This window comes from Solanum pennellii, chromosome 5 (genome assembly GCF_001406875.1).
Source record: "Solanum pennellii chromosome 5, SPENNV200".
In the NCBI taxonomy this organism is placed as follows: Eukaryota; Viridiplantae; Streptophyta; class Magnoliopsida; order Solanales; family Solanaceae; genus Solanum; species Solanum pennellii.
The window spans coordinates 9,489,093-9,513,162 of NC_028641.1; the positions used below are offsets into that span (position 1 = coordinate 9,489,093).

Consider the following 24,070-nt stretch of genomic DNA (forward strand, 5'->3'; position numbering starts at 1 on the left):
TTCCGACACCAGGATAGTAGTAGTGGAGCGGAGTGTCACGTACCGACACAAGAGGAATAAAGATAATGAATCTTGAAATATGTTAATATACTCAATCTAAAGAACATGTTTCCCAAAAGAGTATGGTGTGGAGGCTTGAGTCCTCATAGATGTGTTTGGTGATGTTGTAAATGATTCTTATACTTGTTGGTATCACCTGTTAAGAATATTAGTTGATTTTATGTTATTATCTGATATATACTGTTTTCTATTTTGAGTTGGCCGATGATACCTACTCAGTACTCGTGTTTTGTACTGACCCCTACTTGTAATTGTTTTTCTTTGTTATTTGTGGAGTGTATCAAACGTACCATCGTCTTCAACTCAACCGCAACTCTAGCCAGTCTTCATCACGTCGGATCTCAGGGTGAGCTAATGCTTCTAGCTTGGACTGGATCTTCTCCTTCATGTCTTCATGCCTTGAAGTTCCGGCATAGACTAGCTGTTTATTATTTTAGCTTCTTAGATATTCTTAGCTTTAGTAATTTGAGGATAGATGTTCTTGTGGTGATGACTTCCAGATTTTGGGAATAATGATTGATAAATTTTAGAAGTTATTTAATTGATTTCGTTAATGAGTTTTAAGTCTTCCGCATCGTATTTTGTTTATTATGGCTAAAATGTTGGGGTTTAGATTGGTTGGTTCGCTCACATAGTAGGATAAGTGTGGGTGCCACTCGCGACCCGTTTTGGGTCGTGACAATTGTTTCCGATAGGCATGCAAGCATTATTAAGGCAGTTTCAACAGTTTATGATGAAGTACCTCATTTTGCGTATATGTGGCACTTACTGCAAAACATAATGAAAAAATTCAGAAGAAGTCAGCAAATGGTCACTGAGTTTTTCTATTCTATGGCAAAAACATACACTATGACAGAATTTAATCAATGTATGACAATAGTTGAGAAGATAGATAAGAGGATCAAAGATTACTTGTTGAACATTGGATACAACAAATGGTCGCGTGTGCATGCTGAAGTAAACAGAACTTGGATGATGACATCAAATATAGCAGAATCAGTCAATTGACGAACAAGACATGCCAAAGTTCTTACAGTCTTGCAACTCTTGGAATTCATGAGACAACTTGTACATATATGGAATAACAATAATAGATCAAAGGCGACATTTTCAGGTTTTCACCTTGGAAAAAAGTATGAAAATATATTGCGGAGCAATAAAACTGCATCAAAGAAATTAAAGGTATGCCTAATCTGTTTGCTAGTATTTTTTCTTCGGATTCATATCTAACATCTCTCTTGATTATATTTTTTTCCTTTTCATAGGTTGTAGAGACAAATAAAAATGTGTATACCGTACTTGATGGTATTACACAATTCACAGTATGTCTTCACCAATGTACATGCACATGCGGGAGATTTCAATTGGATGAGTTACCCTGTCCACATGCTTTGGCCTTTTTAACAATAAAACACACTGGTTATGAGAAATATTGTTCGGCTTACTATACAAGAAAAAAATTATTGTTGACATATAAATTTCAAATGGATCCCCTGCCAAATGAAAGTACATGGAACACACCAACACATGTTCTTGAAGAAGTTGTACTTCCACCTAATTGAATGAGACCTCCGGGAAGGCCAAAAAATAAAAGACATACTCAACTGAGAGAAGATGGATTCAAGAAGGCGAAAATTACATGCAGCAATTGTGGATAGCATGATGATCAAGAATAAAAATAATAATTTGTTTTAGCAGTTTGTTTTAGAATCCCATTGACTCTACGAATTTGGATCATGTTTGGTTATATGGTTTATATTCTTAGTTTCGCAATCTCGTGTTATTCAGCTTAATAGGATGCTTTCTTAGTTGTGCAATCTCATGTTATTCAGTTTACTGGAATGTTTCTATGTGTATAGTTACATTTTATATGATATATAGATGAAATGATATAGTTTACTGGAATCTTATTTTTTTATTTCTTAATTGCTTTTCGCTGTAAGATTTAATTTGTATCTATGAGTTTATTCTGATAAACATATGCAAGGTTTAATTCACTTGTTAGAATTTGTGTAATACAAATTTTAATTCAGGTTTAATTCACCTGTTAGTATTTGTGTAATACAACTTTAGTTTAGGTTTAATTCACTTGTTAGCATTTGTGTAATACAATTTTAATTCAGGTTTAGTTCACTTGTTAGTATTTGTGTAATATAACTTTAATTCAAGTTTAATTCACTTGCTAGCATTTGTGTAATATAATTTTAGTTTAGGTTTAATTCACTTGTTAGCATTTGTGTAATATAGTTTTAGTTTAAATTTAGTTCACTTATTAGCATTTGTGTGATATAGCTTTAGTTCAGGTTTGATTCACTTGTTAGCATTTGTGTAATACAAACTTTAATTCAGGTTTAATTCACTTGTTAGTATTTGTGTAATATAACTTTAGTTTAGGTTTAATTCCCTTGTTAGCATTTGTGTAATCAGGTTTAATTCACTTGTTAGCATTTGTGTAATATAGCTTTAATTCAAGTTTAATTCAGGTTTAATTTACTTGTGGAAATTTTAAAGGTTAGTGTTGAGTATGCTCTGTTCACTTGAAAATTCTGAAACAATTACCATGACAGCATCAATAAGGACACAAAGAAGGAACAACTTCAAATAGAAGACTTACATATGAACAACACAGTTAGGTATATAATACCAAGACTTACAAAATAGACCAATATTGTTTTTCTTAGCCATAGTAACTACAAACTGTTTTACATTATATAGTTTTCGTAATCATACTGACTAATATAACTATATTCCTTTATCTAACTGGTCTTTCATCTTCACTTTGAAGGTCACTCGCTTGCTTCTTTCTTGCATATTCCCATTATATAGCTCCAAATCTCTTTCGGAGAATGTCTGCCTTTACTTGTTGATTTAGAATATGTTGGCCATTACTTACAAACTCCGCAAATTCAGCAACGAAAACTCCACAATCCCTATAAAATTCAATATAAGATTGTTATCAAAATATCGATTTAATACAAAAAAAATACCTATTTGATAATACTTACAGCGAATCCTCTTGTTGTCTGGGAACACCTTTAGTTATGAAATGAAACTCAATTTTCTCGAACTCATTTATCTCACTGTATTTTGGTGTTGCCTTCAATTCAGGATGCTTATCATAGAACTTGACCACACTTAAATAATATGGTAAAACAACAGAAAGAATCTCAACAATATTTTTACCTCTAAATTCACCCCACCCCTAGCCGAAATGAATCATACACCTCCAAAGATCTTTGCCCAATATCAAACACCATAAAAATTTAGTGACGATTCTCTTTAATGTTTAGTGGAATAAGAATATAACCCACTTTATCCCACGAGGTACTTGCCAACAAACAACATCCACATATATATCGGGCAATATCATCAGAATCTTTTACTTTAAAGTTCTTCTTATCCTCATGAGCATCAAAGTTTAAAGAAAAAATTAGTAATCATTTTCTCGAAAACACAATCAGTCGTCGTAATTCGAACATTACTGTTGGTTTCATATTTTCCTTTCTTTCTTAGGTAATAGAAAATGACATCAATATGCTGCAAAAAAATAGATTGAAATGTAAGAAGAAATAGTCTCAACAAACAACATTCAATTAACAAGGAAGGAATACGTTGAGTAAACAAATCATGTCGATAAACTAGAGAAAATTCTTTTTGGCTAACTATCAGAAGGACTTGGGCTAAAACTACATAATGTGCCAAAGAACAAGGGATGGCATAGCTCAGATCATTAATGCTTTTTCTTAGAAGAAAGCACCTGAGATTAGTGTTAGGCACTCATAACAAACATAACATCAGGGCAAATCCACAACATTTTTAAAAAAGTTTCCTTTTTGCCAAATAACATGAATAAACAAAGATAAACCACTGTGAATGGCATAGTCTTCTTGAGGACGTTAGACCAATCAACGGAACATGAGAGAGAGACAAAAGACACTCTTTATACAAATGTTCGTAGAAACGAGAGATGATTAGCATCTTGACAACCCATACTCTTTTGGGAAACATGTTCTTTAGATTGAGTATATTAACATATTTCAAGATTTCATTATCTTTATTCTTCTTGTGTCGGTACGTGACACTCCGCTCCACTACTACTATCCTGGTGTCGGAACGTGACACCCGATCCATATACTATCCTGGTGTCGGAACGTGACACTCCGATCCATATACTATCCTGGTGCCGGAACGTGACACCCGATCCATATACTATCCTGGTGTCGGAACGTGACACTCCGATCCATATACTATCCTGGTGCCGGAACGTGACACCCGATCCATATACTATCCTGGTGTCGGAACGTGACACTCCGATCCATATACTATCCTGGTGCCGGAACGTGACACCCGATCCATATACTATCCTGGTGTCGGAACGTGACACTCCGATCCATATACTATCCTGGTGCCGGAACGTGACACCCGATCCATATACTATCCTGGTGTCGGAACGTGACACTCCGATCCATATACTATCCTGGTGCCGGAACGTGACACCCGATCCATATACTATCCTGGTGTCGGAACGTGACACTCCGATCCATATACTATCCTGGTGCCGGAACGTGACACCCGATCCATATACTATCCTGGTGTCGGAACGTGACACTCCGATCCATATACTATCCTGGTGCCGGAACGTGACACCCGATCCATATACTATCCTGGTGTCGGAACGTGACACTCCGATCCATATATTATCCTGGTGCCGGAACGTGACACCCGATCCATATACTATCCTGGTGTCGGAACGTGACACTCCGATCCATATACTATCCTGGTGCCGGAACGTGACACCCGATCCATATACTATCCTGGTGTCGGAACGTGACACTCCGATCCATATATTATCCTGGTGCCGGAACGTGACACCCGATCCATATACTATCCTGGTGTCGGAACGTGACACTCCGATCCATATACTATCCTGGTGCCGGAACGTGACACCCGATCCATATACTATCCTGGTGTCGGAACGTGACACTCCGATCCATATATTATCCTGGTGCCGGAACGTGACACCCGATCCATATACTATCCTGGTGTCGGAACGTGACACTCCGATCCATATACTATCCTGGTGCCGGAACGTGACACCCGATCCATATACTATCCTGGTGTCGGAACGTGACACTCCGATCCATATATATATTCTATCCTGGTGCCGGAACGTGACACCCGATCCACATTTATATTCTATCCTGGTGTCGGAACGTGACACTCCGATCCATATATATATTCTATCCTGGTGCCGGAACGTGACACCCGATCCACATTTATTCTATCCTGGTGTCGGAACGTGACACTCCGATCCATATATATATTCTATCCTGGTGCCGGAACGTGACACCCGATCCACATTTATATTCTATCCTGGTGTCGGAACGTGACACTCCGATCCATATATATATTCTATCCTGGTGCCGGAACGTGACACCCGATCCACATTTATATTCTATCCTGGTGTCGGAACGTGACACTCCGATCCATATATATATTCTATCCTGGTGCCGGAACGTGACACCCGATCCACATTTATATTCTATCCTGGTGTCGGAACGTGACACTCCGATCCATATATATATTCTATCCTGGTGCCGGAACGTGACACCCGATCCACATTTATATTCTATCCTGGTGCCGGAACGTGACACCCGATCCATATTTATATTCTATCCTGGTGCCGGAACGTGACACCCGATCCATATTTATATTCTATCCTGGTGCCGGAACGTGACACCCGATCCATATATATATTCTATCCTGGTGCCGGAACGTGACACCCGATCCACATTTATATTCTATCCTGGTGTCGGAACGTGACACTCCGATCCATATATATATTCTATCCTGGTGCCGGAACGTGACACCCGATCCACATTCATATTCTATCCTGGTGTCGGAACGTGACACTCCGATCCACATATATATTCTATCCTGGTGCCGGAACGTGACACCCGATCCATATATATATTCTATCCTGGTGCCGGAACGTGACACCCGATCCACATTTATATTCTATCCTGGTGTCGGAACGTGACACTCCGATCCATATATATATTCTATCCTGGTGCCGGAACGTGACACCCGATCCACATTCATATTCTATCCTGGTGTCGGAACGTGACACTCCGATCCACATATATATTCTATCCTGGTGCCGGAACGTGACACCCGATCCATATTTATATTCTATCCTGGTGCCGGAACGTGACACCCGATCCATATATATATTCTATCCTGGTGCCGGAACGTGACACCCGATCCACATTTATATTCTATCCTGGTGTCGGAACGTGACACTCCGATCCATATATATATTCTATCCTGGTGCCGGAACGTGACACCCGATCCACATTTATATTCTATCCTGGTGTCGGAACGTGACACTCCGATCCATATATATATTCTATCCTGGTGCCGGAACGTGACACCCGATCCACATTTATATTCTATCCTGGTGTCGGAACGTGACACTCCGATCCATATATATATTCTATCCTGGTGCCGGAACGTGACACCCGATCCACATTCATATTCTATCCTGGTGTCGGAACGTGACACTCCGATCCACATATATATTCTATCCTGGTGCCGGAACGTGACACCCGATCCATATTTATATTCTATCCTGGTGCCGGAACGTGACACCCGATCCATATATATATTCTATCCTGGTGCCGGAACGTGACACCCGATCCACATTTATATTCTATCCTGGTGTCGGAACGTGACACTCCGATCCATATATATATTCTATCCTGGTGCCGGAACGTGACACCCGATCCACATTTATATTCTATCCTGGTGTCGGAACGTGACACTCCGATCCATATATATATTCTATCCTGGTGCCGGAACGTGACACCCGATCCACATTTATATTCTATCCTGGTGTCGGAACGTGACACTCCGATCCATATATATATTCTATCCTGGTGCCGGAACGTGACACCCGATCCACATTCATATTCTATCCTGGTGTCGGAACGTGACACTCCGATCCACATATATATTCTATCCTGGTGCCGGAACGTGACACCCGATCCATATTTATATTCTATCCTGGTGCCGGAACGTGACACCCGATCCATATATATATTCTATCCTGGTGCCGGAACGTGACACCCGATCCACATTTATATTCTATCCTGGTGTCGGAACGTGACACTCCGATCCATATATATATTCTATCCTGGTGCCGGAACGTGACACCCGATCCACATTTATATTCTATCCTGGTGTCGGAACGTGACACTCCGATCCATATATATATTCTATCCTGGTGCCGGAACGTGACACCCGATCCACATTTATATTCTATCCTGGTGTCGGAACGTGACACTCCGATCCATATATATATTCTATCCTGGTGCCGGAACGTGACACCCGATCCACATTCATATTCTATCCTGGTGTCGGAACGTGACACTCCGATCCACATATATATTCTATCCTGGTGCCGGAACGTGACACCCGATCCATATTTATATTCTATCCTGGTGCCGGAACGTGACACCCGATCCATATATATATTCTATCCTGGTGCCGGAACGTGACACCCGATCCACATTTATATTCTATCCTGGTGTCGGAACGTGACACTCCGATCCATATATATATTCTATCCTGGTGCCGGAACGTGACACCCGATCCACATTTATATTCTATCCTGGTGTCGGAACGTGACACTCCGATCCATATATATATTCTATCCTGGTGCCGGAACGTGACACCCGATCCACATTTATATTCTATCCTGGTGTCGGAACGTGACACTCCGATCCATATATATATTCTATCCTGGTGCCGGAACGTGACACCCGATCCACATTCATATTCTATCCTGGTGTCGGAACGTGACACTCCGATCCACATATATATTCTATCCTGGTGCCGGAACGTGACACCCGATCCATATTTATATTCTATCCTGGTGCCGGAACGTGACACCCGATCCATATATATATTCTATCCTGGTGCCGGAACGTGACACCCGATCCACATTTATATTCTATCCTGGTGTCGGAACGTGACACTCCGATCCATATATATATTCTATCCTGGTGCCGGAACGTGACACCCGATCCACATTTATATTCTATCCTGGTGTCGGAACGTGACACTCCGATCCATATATATATTCTATCCTGGTGCCGGAACGTGACACCCGATCCACATTTATATTCTATCCTGGTGTCGGAACGTGACACTCCGATCCATATATATATTCTATCCTGGTGCCGGAACGTGACACCCGATCCACATTCATATTCTATCCTGGTGTCGGAACGTGACACTCCGATCCACATATATATTCTATCCTGGTGCCGGAACGTGACACCCGATCCATATTTATATTCTATCCTGGTGCCGGAACGTGACACCCGATCCATATATATATTCTATCCTGGTGCCGGAACGTGACACCCGATCCACATTTATATTCTATCCTGGTGTCGGAACGTGACACTCCGATCCATATATATATTCTATCCTGGTGCCGGAACGTGACACCCGATCCACATTTATATTCTATCCTGGTGTCGGAACGTGACACTCCGATCCATATATATATTCTATCCTGGTGCCGGAACGTGACACCCGATCCACATTTATATTCTATCCTGGTGTCGGAACGTGACACTCCGATCCATATATATATTCTATCCTGGTGCCGGAACGTGACACCCGATCCACATTCATATTCTATCCTGGTGTCGGAACGTGACACTCCGATCCACATATATATTCTATCCTGGTGCCGGAACGTGACACCCGATCCATATTTATATTCTATCCTGGTGCCGGAACGTGACACCCGATCCATATATATATTCTATCCTGGTGCCGGAACGTGACACCCGATCCACATTTATATTCTATCCTGGTGTCGGAACGTGACACTCCGATCCATATATATATTCTATCCTGGTGCCGGAACGTGACACCCGATCCACATTTATATTCTATCCTGGTGTCGGAACGTGACACTCCGATCCATATATATATTCTATCCTGGTGCCGGAACGTGACACCCGATCCACATTTATATTCTATCCTGGTGTCGGAACGTGACACTCCGATCCATATATATATTCTATCCTGGTGCCGGAACGTGACACCCGATCCACATTCATATTCTATCCTGGTGTCGGAACGTGACACTCCGATCCACATATATATTCTATCCTGGTGCCGGAACGTGACACCCGATCCATATTTATATTCTATCCTGGTGCCGGAACGTGACACCCGATCCATATATATATTCTATCCTGGTGCCGGAACGTGACACCCGATCCACATTTATATTCTATCCTGGTGTCGGAACGTGACACTCCGATCCATATATATATTCTATCCTGGTGCCGGAACGTGACACCCGATCCACATTTATATTCTATCCTGGTGTCGGAACGTGACACTCCGATCCATATATATATTCTATCCTGGTGCCGGAACGTGACACCCGATCCACATTTATATTCTATCCTGGTGTCGGAACGTGACACTCCGATCCATATATATATTCTATCCTGGTGCCGGAACGTGACACCCGATCCACATTCATATTCTATCCTGGTGTCGGAACGTGACACTCCGATCCACATATATATTCTATCCTGGTGCCGGAACGTGACACCCGATCCATATTTATATTCTATCCTGGTGCCGGAACGTGACACCCGATCCATATATATATTCTATCCTGGTGCCGGAACGTGACACCCGATCCACATTTATATTCTATCCTGGTGTCGGAACGTGACACTCCGATCCATATATATATTCTATCCTGGTGCCGGAACGTGACACCCGATCCACATTTATATTCTATCCTGGTGTCGGAACGTGACACTCCGATCCATATATATATTCTATCCTGGTGCCGGAACGTGACACCCGATCCACATTTATATTCTATCCTGGTGTCGGAACGTGACACTCCGATCCATATATATATTCTATCCTGGTGCCGGAACGTGACACCCGATCCACATTCATATTCTATCCTGGTGTCGGAACGTGACACTCCGATCCACATATATATTCTATCCTGGTGCCGGAACGTGACACCCGATCCATATTTATATTCTATCCTGGTGCCGGAACGTGACACCCGATCCATATATATATTCTATCCTGGTGCCGGAACGTGACACCCGATCCACATTTATTCTATCCTGGTGTCGGAACGTGACACCCCATCCCCTAATCTCATTACTTTAGTTCATCAAGCCTTCTTTTATACCAAGGCATCATCATTAACAAAGTAAAATTAGGGTTCTTCAAGATTTGGGATTCAATAGCTTCATCATGCTAATTTCATCATAATTATATATAAAATCACATCATGCATGCACACAATTAAGCATATAGAAGATTTTATAATACTACCCAACACATATCATTCGCTATTAAGAGTTTACTACGAATAGCATAAACCATAACCTACCTCCACCGAAAATTCGTGATCAAGCAAGCAAATTTCCCCAAAGCTTGTGTTTTTCCCTTCGTTCGTTTCTCTCTCTCTATCAATCGTGCGTTCTCTTTTTCTGTTCTTTTTCTTTTTCTTATTCAAACCCTCTTTCTTTTACCCTAATTACCATATAATTAAGTATAAAGATGGTAATAATATCCCACTAATTAACTCAAGGTTACCTCTTTTAACCCCCAAGTAATTAGACTTATAATCCTTAACCCTCTAACTTTATAATTAAAGTAGGAATAGTCCAAAACGTCCCTTAAAACGTGTAAAGAAATCCGACTCCACCTGGGATTACGCAACCTGTGACGGCCCATCGTGCCTGCGACGGTCCGTCATGCAGGTTCGTCATGGACTCAATTTGTTTAAGGAGTCTGTGACGGCCCGTCGTGCCTACGACGGTCCGTCCTGCACTTCCGTTACGAAGTTCAGAGAGTCGATTTCAGTACCCAAATTTCAGAAGTCTAAGTGTTCTGGAACGAGACACCTGCGACGGTCCGTCGTGCCCACGACGGTTCGTCCTGCAGGTCCGTCGCCAAGTTCAGAGAGTCGATTTCAGTACCCAAATTTCAGAAGTCTAAGTCTTCTGGAACGAGACACCTGCGACGGTCCGTCGTGCCCACGACGGTTCGTCCTGCAGGTCCGTCGCCAAGTTCAGAGAGTCGATTTCAGTACCCAAATTTCAGAAGTCTAAGTCTTTTGGAACGAGACACCCTCGACGGCCCGTCGTGCCCATGACGGTCCGTCGTGGGTTCCGTCGACTCACACAGTTTTTCCAGAAATAAAATCTGCTGCTTAAAACGACTAAACAAGTCGTTACAGAAACAAAAAGAATCAAATGACAAATTTATAAGTTCAACTCACAGAGTTTAGCAAATTAGGTAGCGGAATCAAGGATTTCAGAAATATTTTTCTTCAGTGGAGTTTCTACACGTCCAAAGATGTTTCAAGACTCCTAGAAGGGGAAGTGTTCTGAATAAGAAATATTAACGTCCAACTAAAATTTATACAACTAACCTCATCACACCATTGTTGTCCAGAATGTGCCAATTTGAAAAACCAAAGTCTTTCATCTACCGTAGAGATACTCAATTCAAATGCTGGATTGATAACATTAAGAGCATCTGTACAAGGTTTCTTTCCCCTATCAAAACAGAATAAAAATTAAAAAATATTCAAAATCGAGACAACAATAACTAAAAAAGAGGCAAATATGAAACTAAAAAAGAGGTACAGAGCGTTTCACAGGTTGAATTAAGCTTGTATATATTATGAATTAGGAAAATTATCCAAAAAATTTCATAATGAATTACCTCTTTTTTATACCCGTATAAAGCCACTTAGTGAATTAATCGATCAAATCAGATTCATTATCTCCTCCGATTGCATATGAAAAAGGATGTTTTGTCTCAAAAACTTGACATGTAACACATGAAGTTCTTCCAGATTCAAAATATTGTGTGAAGGGAGATGTTATTAACTTTCCTGGATTTTTCTTTCTGCTACGTTTCTTCGGTGAGCTTTCTTTTTGTTTTGATCAACATGGGCTCTTTTTTTTAGATAAGATTCTTCAGTCCTATTGATCTGAGAAAGATCTTCATCAAGTAAAATAAAGTCATCAAGAGTATGCAAAGGTTTTTGACAATCCTCTGTTGCATCTCCATTTAATAGATATATTGATTAATTTACAATCAACAGATGAACACTTATTTATGTTGATTTTTTTAACTACATTACCATCATGTTTCACCCCAACTGTATTCACATCAGTTGCCTCTTGGACTGTAAGTAAAATAAATATTTTAATAATATTATCAAAATAAAATGAAAGAAGTTTAGTTGAAGTTAAGAAAATTAATACCATTTATATCAAAAACAACCTCTGACAGAACTTTTTCAATAGCAATTCCTGTAATATCTTCATCTATACATAACAAGAACATTCAAAATAACGGAATTGAATTAAAATATATGAAATATGTAATATATTTGTATAAAATCCTTCATTACCTATTTTACTTGATACTCCTTCAAAATTTTCAACATCAACAAATCTAACTGAAGCTTTAAGCACTTGAGATTCTTCATTTTGATTTGATCCCATAACATGAGCATTGTTCCCTCTCGATTTATTTACAGATGCATTAACACGGAGAGAAAGTGTTGTATTTACAGTTAACATATTCTAAAAAAACATATCAAAATTAACTGAAAAATGAAGTATCGAATTCGTGTCACTTCTAGATTAACTTGAAGAAGTTACTAGACTATATATTAAAATTATATTATAAATACAACTGAAATATACTGAAAATATAAACGAACCTCCATTAAAATCTAATCCACCCGAAAATGTCTCGCCAGCCTGCTTCTTAGATAGTTCCCTGATTTCTTTAATAACAGAGCTGCTACCACCACTCTTAGCAAACATCAAAGAAATATCCTCCAATAATTGTTTGTTTGAGTTCACCACAAATTCTTTGATTTGATTGAATCCTAAATCAATCTTCTCTTCAAGCGCTTTGTTATTTTCATTCACCTAATAGATATTAAATCATAAAGCAAATATTTAAAAAAATAACAGTTTTAAAATAAAAAGCCTAAAGTCGAATTTGTGTGTACTTTTACAAGCTCTTTTCTCAATTCTATGACTTCATTGGTCAAAATGTCTAGACCATAACCTGATCCTTTAGGCTCCAATTTCAAAATTTCAGCATGGTAATCACGAGGTTTAGAAAGCCTGAATTTGGATATTTCATCTTCACTGACCACTATGTTCTCAAACTGAAAAATGAAATACACAAAATAAAATTAGATATAGTAACTTGAGTTGAAATAAACAATGTAATAAAATGTATTAACTTTGTGCAAATACTTTATTTTTTGTAGGCATGAAGAGACATTTCTCAATATATTTTTGCCATGGACTTTCTGCAATCGTCTTCCAATTCAAGATTCTTGGAATAGAATCAGCAACACGAATAGCTATACCTTCATTAACCTTTGAACAACACTCAAATATTCAAATTTGAAGAGCAAGAGGCAAGCCACAAATTCTATAGTATTTATGGATTGACTTAAGCTCATGTCTCACAGAGTCAGACAACTTTTTGTTGACATCTAAACCCCACGGATATGAATTGAATTTTTTCACTTTCCACAAGGTAAAAATCTCTATTGCTAATTTGGTATTCATTGTCTTCATATGAAAATAAAAAAATCATTAATGAAGTACAGAACAGCCAATGAAACAGCCGAGTTATCATCTATGAATTTTTTATTTAAAAACAATGCACGTAGATGACTCTTTGGAATTGTGTTTTTCTCCGAAAAATAACTACTCATCAAACTACATCTAGAATTAGGAATATTGATAGAAGTGCCATCACTAACACAATTTAAGCCTGTAACTATCCCAAATTCTCTAAGACCAAAAAATAACATTTAGTTATTTATTTCAATAGCAAACACATCATCTGGTGTGTGTTTTAAATCTCTATCTATAAGACAGTGAATAAGTTGTAGTTGTGTGCTCGATTTTGGAAGGTCAAGAAAGTACCCAAAACATGTATTCCTAAACAACTCAAGTTGTTTATGTGATAAAGATTAGAGTGATTTGTTTAATGACACTATGATTAGTGTAACATGACCACCTACTCGGAATATACACAACATCAGGATGTTTTCAGAATTTACGATCCTGCATATGCATTAAACATGAATTGAAAATGTGTTACTACATACTAAAGATGAATTTCACATACTATGTGTCAAAGCAAGGTAGTAATAAGTTGAATAAAAGATGAATTAAAGTAGAATTATAACAATGACCACTTCTGGTTTCAAATTCAGACACAACTTATCAACTTCAACACAAGCAGCCTAAACAATGATCTAGTTAAAGGGTTATTATGTAGTATTAATGTAATTGGAAGTATCACAAAATTGTACAGTACAGTAATACTGTCCAAATATCACAGGAAAGCAAGACTAACTTGCAGTATTAACATTGTACAAATTACACATTACATCAAAACAGAAACTAACAAACATAGGGGCAACACATGTTATACTTCACAGAAAGGTTCTCCAAAAAAATATCTACACACTTGAAAACAAGCTTACATGACCGTCAATGTCAATAACCTTCAATAATTGGGTTCAAGTCATATCGTGTTCATTCCCCTCGAAAAGTTTAAGGGGGAAAGTAAGGCAGTTATAAGACAAATCAGCTGCCACCAGAAAGAAAAATCACAATAAACAGGTTAATGGTCAAATATAATTACTAATTTAGAATCATATTGAGAAGGAATGACAAGTAAAACAACACTAGTAAGACAATAACAAACTAATATGAGAATAGTTCTGTAATGTGGAATTGGACAGATCTCCAGAGATACTCTTCATAACTTGATTTGTTTCTTTTCCTTTTTTGGTTTTGGGGAGGTTTGGGATGGGGGGATATGCTACAAAAACTCTTCTTCTATTCCACATTTATTGGTGGATTCTCATATATTCAATGATCATGAAACAATTGAGATATAAAGGGCAAGTTGGGGAACACATATGATCTTGTAAGCATCGTATTGTTATTTTGAATTTGCAGGTCCACTATGTTGTTGAATTTGTGCCGATATAAAGGTCACCTAATCAGCTATAATCTCATGGTGCACCATTGAGGAACTTTAGTAGTTAACCAACTATGAGCCTGATATATAACTTCCTAATATATTCAATGCACTAGGACACTCAAATCCCAATCTAGTTAAGATCAACACTCAGAATCCTACCTTCTCTATTCACTTCCTGCCATACTAAAGTTGAATTAAAGATGAACTCCACATACTACATCTCAAAAACAAGGCAGTAATCAACATACAATCATTGCTAAACAACAAATAAAGATTCAAATACTATTAGCACATCCCGGATATCTACTCTCTGGTAGAATCACACTTTTGGGTAATCGATTTCGAGTTTTTCCATCTTTCACTGGCGTTTTCTTCTCCAGTCCATCTTTATTTTTCAATTTTTTTGAATGAAATTGAGGAGGTAAATTCTCAAAATCCTCATCATTGTCCACGAGTTTCTTCGACGTAGATGTCAAATCAACACATATTTTTTTCAATTTCTTCACTGATTTAACCTCTTTAACTCGTTTTTTACCTTTGTTCTGCTTCTTGTTATGCTCGTCATTGTTATGCATGTCATTGTTCTTCTCCTCCTTGTTCCGCTCACCCGATATTTGTGAGATTCCCAAACTAAATCTTGGACCACCATTAACTTCATCCATAGAAGTAAGAGACGAAACTTGGCGCTTCTTTCGACTTCTTCTATAAATTTTCGGATTTGAAGTATCAACATCCTTAACTAGCCGGGGACTTCTTTTAGAAGATTTTCCTTTACCTTCTTCCATTAGGATTTGTGCAGAAAAATGGAAAAGAAAGAACAAGAAACCCTAATTTTTTGGAACAGACGATGAGAAAGAAAATAGAGAGAGAGCAGTGAATAAGTATTTTACTTAGTTTTAAAATGGTATAAAAAAGGAATAAATATGTTTTAAAATTGTTTTAAATTAATATAGCTAAAAGTTGACAAAAATGATAATAAATTAAAAGTATACTTAAAATTGGTAATTATAAAAACTAAAGGTCTTTGTTTATGTAATTTTTCCTAAAAATAATATAGTTTTTCATTAAAAGACTTTACAATAGTTATATTATATTGTTATGCTCATATGTATGTAGGTTGTAACTATTGTTAAGAGTGTGTTTTCATGTATCAATATCAATAGGGGCGGAGCTATAATGTGTCGAGGGTGTTCGACATTTTTTGTCAGAAAATTATAAAATGTATTTAGGTAAAATTTTATGTAATAGGAGTACATATAATATGTTGGACACCCTAAGAACATTAATATAGTCTGACTCAGTGGTTGGAATCAGAGATTGACTGCACGTGGGTGTGTGTGGTAATTGCAGGATCCTAAACAAAGAGATTTAATTTTTTTTGTAATTGTTTTTAGAGAAAATATAAGTATCAATAGTAAATTAAATTTTTTTCTGGGATGTCTTTTTGACTTTCTTTTATACTTGACATTAAATTTTGTAAGTGACACTTACAGAAAATATTAAAACTTTACGAGAATCTAAAAGAAAAAATGTTCTATTATTTTTATTTTATTTTAAATCTCATTTGATTATGCTCTTCCTTCTTTGGGTCTCGATGTTTATCTTCGTTGTCAAAGACTATTGAAGTATTAAAGCCTAAAAGATTTTTCTTTCTAGGATAAATTTTCTTCCCTCTTTCTCTCTTTTTTATTTGTCGTTCATTCGCTTCATATTAAATTAAATATGAACTCAGTAGAGCAAAACATTATATATATTTTGATTTTAAAATTTTTGGTGCACTCATTTATAAAAAAAGAATAATTACTCATTCAATTTTTGGACATCATTCATAAAATTTTTGACTACGCCACTGATTTTAATACAATTTGACGTTTGATATTTTACAAAATTTGTTCACTAAATTTGGTTTTGCTCCTTAATTGTTAGTGTGATTGTTATATCCTGAAGTAAAGTTGCAAATCTAAAGTCGTAAATTAATGGTTCAACGCAGTAGAGAATGTAAATTTATTTTCTTTCAAATTTTGAAATTTGATTTTTTTTTTGTGAACTTGAAAAATTAATTACTCTGTGTAGTTCAATTTTTTTCTTTCCTGATTTATATAGGCAATTACCTTTATAAAAAAAGTTATTACTTCATGATTCAGTGGTACAACAACTTTTAGATTGACATTTTTTGCTTTACCTTAATCCTTATGGGTATTGTTAATTTGTTACAAATAGTTATATCATCTTATTATGCTCATATATAGTGTAATTGTTTCTTTTCTTTTATGCTATTATTTAAAGAGTGTTTTTGTGTATCAATACTAACATAATATTAACTTTTAATATCAACAATTTTATCTTAGTTTTTTTAAAAAATAAATAATATAACATATATATAATTTGATTCTTTTATATACTTTTATTATTAATCAACGCAATACACATGTGCAAAACACGTATAGTTGACTAGTTATATTAAAGTATGAAGGACCATAGAATTGTTGTTTGAATTTTCGTGCATCGAAAATTTTCTCTCTCTATTTTCTCTCTCTAAAAAACTCTCCCAAGGAAAACGAAAGGAATTAGCCTCTCAGCTAATTCGATAGAGTTGTTTGAAGGATTCTAATGGCTGGAATACCAGCAGATGATAGATTATGGCCGCCGGATCCGTCTACAATGGAGGGCAATCCAAATCTATCAGTAGCACAAGAAACGACGGACGATTCGATGTCCACTTCTTCGCAGTTGAGGGAAGAGGCGATCCATACTGCTATAGTGGAGGCGGAACTTGATGAATCGCGTAGTAACAAGGAAAAAGGTCAAAAAACTATTGGAAAAGATGGGGATAATCCAAGGTTAGATGTTCAGGCGACTAGGTATATGGGTGGATCTGAATCGTCTCAGGCCATTGAAGAGATAAACCCACCGCAACACATCGGAAAAAGGCAACAGACATCGGTGGTGGTTCGTACAGGATATGGATCTGGGGAATCTCTCCCTACTACAAATCAGCACATAGGGGAAACGAATCGACCTCAAGAAAAAGGCGATGAAAGATTTCAATCGCAAACTAGGGTTCATCAAGAAACCCGAATTAGTCAACAACAACAAATTCGAATTAGTCAACATCAGCACAGTTCTCAAAATGTTGGTTAGATTATCGAAAACCTTCAGATCGACAATCAACCTGATCAACAGCAACAGCGCATGGTTAACCCAAACAAAGGAAGTCGAGGAAATGTTGAATCTCAAAGGATTATAACTGCAAATACTGCTCCGAGAGATTTAGCAACTACGAATCGAAGAGATGTTCGTCAAGGTGGTGAATCTTCTAAAGATGGAACAAACGCTAGGATAGATCTACCAGGTATTCGTCTTCCCAATATTCCTGATAATCGTAGAAATGATGTAGGTGTGCTTAGAAATCAGGAAGCTGAATATAATTCTAATTTTCCTACGATTACTAATAATTTCAATAGGACTAATTCTAAGAACCCTACTGGAAAAACTGATCAAGTTCTTGGAAATCCTAATAATTTTCCTAAACAAGATCAGATTCAAGAACCTGCTCCTTATACTGTTATTCAAACCTATGCTGATAGATTGAGATATAATCAATCTAAAAGTGGTATTAGTATCAAATTGTCTGAACCTGAAATCACCACTAAACAAGGTCTTCCTGCGATTCTATATGTTAAAAATGAAGTAATTACTAATTTAGCTGCTACTTGTAAATTCACTCTTATTGGAAAATTTGTTTATACAATGCCTAGAGTTGAATTGATTAGAAAAAACTTCATTCTTCAGACACAACTTTCTGGGGGGGTCAAGATAGCTTATTTTATATCTAGACATGTTTATATTGACTTAGATAATGAGCTTGACTATAACATGGTTTGGACTAAACAGCGTATGACTATAGAGGGACAAACTATGAGAATTCAAGCTTGGACCCCTAATTTCAAGCCTGAAGAAGAAACCCCTTTAGTACCTATTTGGGTTTATTTGCCTGAACTTCCTTGGCACTGTTACAATAAAGAATTTATTTCTAGCCTTTTATCTCCTATTGGTAGAGTCTTATACCTTGATTCAGCTTCTATCAATAAAACTAGGGGTAGTCAAGCAAGGGTTAAGGTTCAAGTAGACCTAACAAAAGACAGACCTCTTTATATTTGGATGGGATATATTGGGGAGGATATAACTGATGGCAGATGGCAGAAAATAGTTTATGATAGCATCCCTGATTATTGCTTTTATTGTAAACACCAAGGTCATAAAGAGTGTGATTGCATTATCAAGTAAAGAGATGAGGAAAATAAAAAAAAGAAAGATTTGGATAAAAGTAAGAATAAAAAAGATACTACTAACAATGGGCAAAAAGAATTGCAAGGCTTTGATCACAGGGAAACAGGTAATAGGGAAGAGGATGGCCAGCAACAAGGTTATCAAGGTGAGAAAGTACAAAAAAATCAACAACAAGAATGGCAGACACAGAGGAGAAGGAATAATCAACAACAATATGGACAGAATACAAACAGAGCAGTAGCTCAACAGCAGCAGGAACAAACAGGTAGAACATCTATCCCTACAAAAAATACTTACATTGATTTGGATGTACAGGAAGTAATAATAGAAGGAGAGGAAAGGGAGGAACAGATTGAGCATATACAGGATCAACACATACAAAGTAATGTTACTAGGAACAAACAACAAGATCTAGATAGATCAAAAAGGCAAGAAAGTCAAAGAGAAGATACAGAGATTAAAAAAAGGCACAGGAAGTCATCAACAACACATAGTAAATATACCAGGTAATACTTCTATGATCCAAATTCCCACATCCTTAAATACTGTTCCTGTTGGTGTAGCTGATGGAGGTATGGAAGGGGGAAAGGAGATACCTAATAATAGACAACAAAGGGAAACCAAAGGGAGGGGGGATATAACTGATTATGGCAATAATCAATCTGAACATCCTATAGACCCTGATACTGGCCAACAGACTGAAAAATTTAATAATAAATCTGGTAGTAGGATGAGTAAAAAGAAAAGAGAACATTAAAAAGAAACAGCAGCAGTTGAGTATTACTGGAAAAAATAAAGACAGTTCTAGGCAGGATGAGTATGAGGTTATTAACTCTGAAGATGAGTGGGATCCTGATAATCAATCCATTTATGATTCTGAGGATGAAGGAACTCAAAATCAACCTCATGATACAGGATTAGATCCTAAGAACCAAACTGATTTGTCCCAAGAAATTCAGGACATGGCTGATAAACATGGTTTGTCTCCTAAAGGTAGGAAACAAGACAAACATGCTTCACAGCATCAGCCTAGTACCTCGGATACCTCTAGTAGGCCCATGACAAGATCTAAATCAAAAGGTTTTTAATGCTTAAAGCTATTTGTTGGAATGCTAGGAGCATTAATACCAAAAGCTCTTTGGAAAGACTCCAGACCTTAAGAAAGCTGCATCATCTTGAACTGATTATTATTCTTGAACCTTTTGCCAATAATAACCAGATAAACACTGTGAGAATGCAATTGCAAATGGATTATGCAATTAGCAATCTTAAATGGTAAAATCTGGTTATTTTGGTCTTAGAATATTAGTGTAAATATTTTAGAAATTCATGATCAGCATATTACTGGGGAGGTTGAATTCGCTAATTTTAATAAGAAGTTTCTTTTAACTTGCATTTATGCCAAATGTAAAGAACATCTTAGGAGACCTTTGTGGGACAGATTAATTCATTTCTCTAATATAGATATCCCTTGGTGTACTATTAGTGATTTTAATGTAATTACTTCTATTGAGGAGAAGGCTGGAGGAATTCCTTATAATATTAATAAGAGCTTTGACTTTATTAGTGTTATTGAAGCCTATGGTTTGATTGATTTAGGCTATACTGGGATTCCTTTTACTTGGTGTAATCAAAGAGAGGCTAATGATAGAATTTGAAAAATATTAGATAGAGCTATGGTCAATGATAATTGGTTAGAGCACATGCCTCAAACTACTATTAGGCATCTTTCAGCTGTAGGTTCTGATCATTGCCCTCTTTTGTTAGAAATGATTAAAAAAGATACTCATCATGTTAATTACTTTAAATTTCTTAATTGTTGGGTTGATAATCCTTGTTTTATGGACACTGTTAAAAATTGTTGGGATATTAAGGTCAATGGTAATCCTTTTTGGCAATTTCATCAAAAATTGAAGAGGTTAACTAAAACTCTTAGTGACTGGTCTAAAAATGAATATGGTGATATTTTTGCTAAAGTCAAAGAATTTGAAGAAAAAATTAAGAAAGCTGAGGATGATCTTCTTATTCATAGAAATGATTCTTTTAGACAGGAATTACATAATTTGAATGCTCAATATATTAGGTATTTGAAATTGGAAGACTCTATCCTAAAACAAAAAACTCAATTACAGTGGTTTAAAGATGGAGATTCTAATACAAATTATTTTCATGCTTTAATGAGAGGAAGGAGGAGAAGACTTTTAATTCATAAAATTTGTACTAGTAATGATATTTGGATAGAAGGTGATGATCAAATTGCCAAGGCAGCTTGTGACTACTATCAGGATATATTTACTGGTCAAAATGGAATTATTGATGAAAGGGATCTTCAATACATTCCTTCTTTGATCACTGCTGACCAAAATCAAATGTTGCAAGCTATGCCTAATATGGAAGAGCTTAAGCAGGTTGTGTTTGCTATGAATCCTAATTCTGCACCTGGCCCTGATGGTATTGGAAGTAAATTCTATCAATCTTGCTGGAATATTATTAAAAAGGATTTATTAGCTGCTGTTCATTACTTTTTCTGTGGTCATGAGATGCCAAAGTTTATGTCACATGCTTGCTTAGTTTTGATTCCTAAAGTTGATCAACCTAACAGATTTAATGACCTTAAACCTATTAGTTTAAGTAATTTCACTAATTAAATTATTTTCAAATTACTAAGCATGAGATTAGCTAATATTTTTCCTGCTTTAATTTCTGAGAACCAGTCTGGTTTTGTTAAAGGGAGGTGTATCACTGAAAATATTATGCTTGCTCAGGAAATTATTCATGATATTAAGAAGCCTAATATAGGTAATAATGATTTTATTAAACTAGATATGACAAAGGCTTATGATAGAGTGTCTTGGTCTTATACTTGTCTAGTTCTGAGAAGATTTGGTTTTGGGGAGTTTTTCATAGACTTAATTTGGAGAATCATGGGTAATAATTGGTATTCAATTATAATTAATGGTCATAGACATGATTTTTTTCATTCAACTAGAGGTCTTAAACAAGGGGATCCTTTATCTCCAACTCCGTTTATTTTAGGTGCTGAAGTACTGACTAGAATGCTTAATAACTTGTATAGTAATCCTCTTTATAAAGGTTTTCACATGAAGCATAAAGGACCTCAAATTAATCATTTAAGTTTTGCTGATGATGTTATCATTTTTACTTCCACTAATAGAGAATCTCTTCATATAGTTATGAACACTTTGACTGATTATGAGCAGACTTCTAATCAGCTTATTAATAAAAATAAGAGTTATTTTATGGTTCCTGATAATACTTCTCAAAACATCATTTATAATATGCATGAGATTACTGGTTTCTCAAAGAGGGATAGCCCTATTATGTATCTAGGCTGTCCTTTATTTGTTGGGAGGCAAAAGATTATTTACTATTCCCATTTAGTTCAACAGATTGCAAAAAAGATTTCTGGTTGGCAGACTAAATTCTCAGTATTGGTGGAAAATTAACCCTGATCAAGCATGTGTTACACTCTATTCCTATTCATACTATGGCTGTTATTTCTCCTCCTAATACTATTATCAAATATATTGATTCCTTAATTTCAAATTTCTTTTGGGGTAAAGATCATGATAATAAGAAATATCATTGGGCATCATTGGATACATTGAGTATGCCTCAGGAAGAAGGGGGAATTGTTATTAGAAGAATTACTGATGTTTGTACTGCTTTACAATACAAACAATGGTGGCTCTTTAGATCCAAAAATTCAATTTGGAAGCTATTTATTAAAGCTAAATATTGTCCAAGAGCTAATCCAGTGGCAAGGAAATTTGAGAATGGGCAATCACTGATTTGGAGATATATGATGAAGAATAAACATAAAGTGGAAGAACATATTAAGTGGCAAGTAAATTCAGATAGTTGTTCATTTTTGTGGGATGATTGGTTAGGAATTGGAGCATTGGCTAAGTATAATAATAACATATCAAGCTTTAATAATGATTCTGTTAAGGAATTTCTGATCAATGGCCAATGGAATGAGAGGAAATTAAGACAAGAAGTGCATCCATTACTAATTCCTATGATCCTGAACACTAGAATTCACTATCAAAATGATCAGCAGGATATAGTACTCTGGAAACCTACTGACTCTGGTAATTTCACTTGTGCATCAGCTTGGGATATTTGCAGATATAGAGGGAATGAAGATGTGGTTAATAAGTATATTTGGCACAAAAATGTGCCTTTCAAAATGTCATTTTTACTATGGAGAGCTTTAAGATTAAAACTACCTACTAATGAAATTTTGGCATATTTTGGAATAGAACCTGCTAAATGTTCTTGTTGTAGGAATCAAGGATGGGATGATGTAGATCATATATTCATTCAAGGTCCTTTTGCCACTCATATTTGGAAATATTTTGCCAATTCTGTGGGCATTAATATTCAGCAATGCTTTTTGAGAAATAGGATTATTCAATGGTGTAACAACAAAGGCAAAAATGATGCACATAGAGCTGTTATAAGAATACTTCCTATAGTGATTTGTTGGAATTTGTGGAAGAATAGATGTGCTGCTAAATATGGGGGAAAGACTTCAAGCAGTTACAAAGTAAAATATTTCATTCAAAAGGAAATT

General features: G+C 36.6%; 3 pseudogenes; 1 reads left to right on the forward strand and 2 right to left on the reverse strand.

The window, feature by feature from the left end:
- The first annotated feature begins 891 nt into the window (after positions 1-891).
- Positions 892-1,736, forward strand: LOC107019281 (annotated as a pseudogene).
- Positions 1,737-2,812: 1,076 nt separating this feature from the next.
- LOC107020168 lies at positions 2,813-12,731 on the reverse strand (annotated as a pseudogene).
- Positions 12,732-13,406: 675 nt separating this feature from the next.
- On the reverse strand, positions 13,407-15,965 carry LOC114073860 (annotated as a pseudogene).
- Between the last annotated feature and the right edge of the window lie 8,105 nt (positions 15,966-24,070).